This window comes from Furipterus horrens, unplaced genomic scaffold, assembly GCF_987537825.1.
Source record: "Furipterus horrens unplaced genomic scaffold, mFurHor1.1.pri manual_scaffold_3, whole genome shotgun sequence".
In the NCBI taxonomy this organism is placed as follows: Eukaryota; Metazoa; Chordata; class Mammalia; order Chiroptera; family Furipteridae; genus Furipterus; species Furipterus horrens.
Window position 1 is genome coordinate 31,613,531 of NW_028327173.1, and position 4,828 is coordinate 31,618,358.

Genomic DNA, 4,828 nt, shown 5'->3' on the forward strand with positions numbered 1-4,828 from the left:
GGTTAGGAGTGAGTAGGAGGGGAGGAAGAGGAGGTGACTAATTTGGAAATGCCTTTCAATAAATTTGGATTTGAAGGGACCAGAAATAACTCATCTGAGAGATGGGTTCATTTGTTTTAAATGGGAGAGACAGAAACACGTTTCAATGTTTGCTGATGGAGCAGTGAGACCGGGGTTTGCAAACCAGTGGAATGAGGACTGGAAGAAGGTGGATGTGCCTCAGACTTCCCAGGTCTTAGACACCAGAAGTAAGTGATGCCACATTTCCAGCCATTAGCCCTTATGTGTGTCTAAATGTGCCCTTGGTTATTCTCTGTGGCCTTGCTGGCTACACTGAATCACTGATCATTGGTGCCCTAATCCACCCCCTGGGGGTGGGGCATGGCTGAGAGCATCCTGGACCCTGGCAAGGGGAGGAAGAGGCTTTATGCACCTTTGAGAGCCTGACACTGACAGTGGTGTTTCAGAGAGGTTAGAGGGTTCAGCAGTGCCCTGAGAATGGATCTGGGGCTTTTGGAGCTCCTGTAAAGTAAACAGCATCTGAGAGGGTGTAGCTGGAATATCCTCATCTCCAGTCTGCCCTCACACCTTATGCCTGTGACATCCTTGGTCAAGGGGGTCTGGGCACCCCCTTACATCATATGCTGCCATTGCCAATTCTTAGCAACTTAGGACTAAGGACTGATGTGGGAAAAGGGGTACTTACTGGGATGGGGCTCAGCTTCCCTTATTTCCAAACAGCTAAGGGTGACTTGTTTTCCTTAAGCCTCAATTCCTTATCTGTAAAGTGGAGAAAATAATAGTACTGCCTCCCTCACAGAGTTGGGATATGAAATTAATGAGGTTACTATAGTTGAGTATCTGGCATGTGCCAGGAATAGGTTTCTCTCAAAATCTTGGACTCACTAGCTCAGAGCTGGAACAATTTTAGGTCATCTTGTTCAGCTACCCCCATCACATACATGTACAAGAAGGAATCTCTCCTCCTCAGCCTCCCTCAGGTGTGCCCAGTCTGCCCCGGGTAACAGTTTTCTCGTGACAGAGCTTTCTTTCCCTTCTGGGGTGGCCATTGGGTCAGTGTCATAGCAGAAGTCAGAGATGGCAGGATCCTTGCCAATGTCACATAGCAGCCTGGGGTTGGGGCAGGTGCTCTGGCCTGGTGCTCCTGGCTTCATGTATTCTTGTTCTACCTGCTGAACAAAAGTCCTTTTGGTCTCTAAAATTCTGGGTAAGAGAATCAGCTACAGGGGCATCTTCCCCAGGTGGTCACTGAGGAACATTCAGGGCTGAAGGGGCAGCAGCATTTCTCAGGGGAGGAAGTCCATGGCAACGGTCTACCTTCAGTCCCTACCACTGCCTTTGACACCCACGGCTAGTCCTCACCAGGGCCCATCTCTTGGCCATATTCTGGAAATAACTGAGAGATCCTCAGCACCTGGGGTTCCTGTCTTGCCTGTCATTGACTCACTGTGGGACCTTGGGCAGGTGACTACCTCCCTGAGTCTCAGTTTTTGCACTCATATGATGGGGATAATGATTCCCAGCTAGTAGGATTGTGTTGAGGATTGTGTTCAGTGAGAAGAAGATGGCTTGGCTTATGGTGAATGTTCATAAAAGGCAGCTGTCATTGTTAATGAGATCATGTGTCTGACCATGCCTGGAATGGAGAAGGTTGGTTCCATCTGCTCCTGCTTCCTGTCCTTTCCTTTAAACATAGCTGTTCTGCCTTGTTCCCCACTGTGTATTGGAATGAGAAGAAACTGAAGGGAATTAAAAGTTCAGAAAAGGCGATGAGAGGTGGGGTAGGCTTGTGGGCTGGCTGAGCCCTGTGTGACCACAGGAAGGGTCCACTTCCCTTTTCATCAAAGACGCCTTGTGTGTGGTTCCTTAGCAGTGCTGCTGTTAATTTATAAAAAATGCCCCCTAATAAAATTCTGCTTGATTCTTCGATTGGCTGGGCATTAGGCCGCAGCCAGCAGCGACGCGAGGACATAACGGATGCATTTGCAGATTTGGAAAATTAAAGCCATCTATATGGCGCCTGTGGCGGGAGATCCGCCGATCTGCTTGCTTAATGAAATATAAAGATTCTTTTAACCAATGTAAGCACAATTCGACAGCTTGTGAAACGCGGCCGCCCCATGATGGATGGCTCTCCTGGCTTGCCAGGAATTGCGGGGCGGCACCTTTTAAATATATAATTGATTCTGTTTGGAGTGTGCAGTGGGCTGAACCCACGCAGGGCCCGGCCTGGGGCCAAGAGTGCAGGGCCATGTTTAGAGGCTCCTGCAGGCCCTGCAGAACTCCAGCCTGGGCAACTCTTGGCCTCCCTGTAGGACCCACAGCACTCAGAACTGGATGTGTTTGGAGGTCCAGAGTCTGGGCCTGGCTGAGGACCCCAGGGGCAGGTCTGGATTGTCCCTATTTCTGTAAAAGGGCCCACTGGGCAGGGTTCAACCCATGCCCAGGCTTATAGTCCTGGGGACAGAGGGAGTGGTAGGAGCAGGACTCTGAGGATTCATTCTGCCCTAAGGACATCTCTTAGCCTGTGGTTCTTTCTCATCCTTTCAACATTTATTATTGACTAAGCACTGGCTCTGTACCAGGATCTGTGCTAGTGTTGCAGAAACAAACAAAAAAATGGATGGGATAAATCTATTTTTTCTGTGTTGATTGGTCTCTCTATCTCGCTGCATCTACTCCATCTCCTTGCTTTTTGTCTTTCTCTTTGTACTCTTGCTTGTTCTCTGTCAGACTCTTTTCAGGGCCACAGGACTTCTGAGGTGTACCGTTAGTGTACCTTCCTCTGGTCTCACACACACACACACACACATACACACACAGGCCCACAGACACGCATACCCACAGAGACTTAAATAACCAGATATCTACATAAACATAGATGCACACATGGGTATGTGGCCAATCACAGTCAGGCTGTGTACAGACATGGCCACAAATAAACAGAGAGATGAGCTGCAGAGAGGTGACTCCGTAGTACCACACGTGTCCAGCTCAAGTGGTAAGTAGCATCCACAGACAAAGGCCTCTCTGGGGCCTCAGAGGAGACTTGGGGCACTGATGTCCACCTGGAGTGAGGAAGGGAGACAGAGGAACTCAGCTGGGAAGATTTGGGCTCACACACGGTGTCATTTCACAACACACACACATGCATGCACGCGCGTGTGCGTGCACACACACATATGCACCCACAAGCATACACACCAGGGGAAATGTGCCTTTCCTTTGCTGTTGTTTTTTTCCTTGGATCAAATTAGAGCTGTAAGACATCAGGGAACAAAACATGTCGGAGTAAGAGTCTGAGTGACTGGGGTTAGGAAACACGAGCTGGTGGGAAGAGCCTCACCTGTGGAAACTTGTCCCACCACTTCCTAGCAGTGTGGCCTTTAGCAAACCATCCAATCTTTCTCATCTTCTACTTCTCCATCTGTAAGATGGGGATGATAACAGTCCTGTCTCCAAGGACATTGGGAGGATTGATGAGGATGTCTGCTATATCTTAATCAATAGTTGTTCTTAATTCATTCATCTGATCCTCATCTCCTTAGTCTGCCTCTGTGCCAGACCCTGTGGGGTGCGGAGTCCAGAAATGCCTCAGATATACTTTCTGCCCTCAAGGAGCTCAGTCTTGTGAGGGAGAAAGAAGTGTCATCACATTAATTCAGGTGCTAGAATTAAGAAAATCCATGGAAAGTGCTTTGTGTTCAGTTAATAGTAGCTATTGTTGGTATCACCATCATTTCTGTAATCTGAATGTAGTTATCTGGAGTCTGGCCTCTGCCCATCCCTCCAGCCTGGAGAAGGAAGAGATGTTCCTTTTCCTAGGAGGTCTCAGTTGAACTAGACCTTGATGGAGAGAGAGGAATTGATCAGGTAAAGGTGGAGGGAGGGAAATGGTGATTGTAGGAGCAAAGGCATGGAGGTGACAAGAGGGAGTGGCAGGCAATCTGGTACTACTGGGATCTGGGGAGGGGGAGGGCATCAGGCAGAGTGTTGGGCAGAGGCCAGACTGGGAAGGTCTTGGAGACTTTCAGAGGGCCAGTAGGCTGGGGGAATTATGGGGCCCAGAGAGGTACCTCTCTACTGGCTTCAGTTAATGAAGACTTGTCATGCATCAAAAACTGTGGGATCAGCAATAATTAAGTCAATTAAAATGTCACCGCATTAACAGCAGTGAGTTTTAAAGCAACAAAGCCTCAGAGTTTGGTGGGGGAGGGACATTCCAGCTCAATAGGGCTGGGGGAAGGGATGGATAAAATTACTTCTAAACTCTGTTCCCTGTTACCCACCTGGAGCTTGTGATGTGTTTTGGAGCCTAGCTCTATCCCCACATCCATTGAAACACATGGATAACCTTCCTCATCACCACCCTTAGAAAAGGAAAGAAAGGAAAAAGAAAGGAAAGAAAGGATATAAATGTGAAAATCACCTGTAATCCTATCTGCTACCTCCCTGAGATAACCTCTGTTAACATTTCAGGATATAACCTTCCAGGCTTTTTATTTTCCTATGCATTTTTATACATACATTACAAAAATGGGATCACATCATGCAGACTGTTACCTATTTTTTCCACTCAACAGTATATTGTGAGCATCAGCACCTACAGATACACATCATTGTTTTAAACTGTGGCACTGTATTCCATTGATGGCATGATTCTCCCCTATCCACTGAACTAATCCTCTCTCAGTGGACAGTGAGGTTTACAATTGTTTGCCATCATAAGCAGAGCTGTGATAAATATTCCTGTACACATATCTCTGCATACTTGAAGGAGACATTTCTGGAAATGGAATTGTTGATT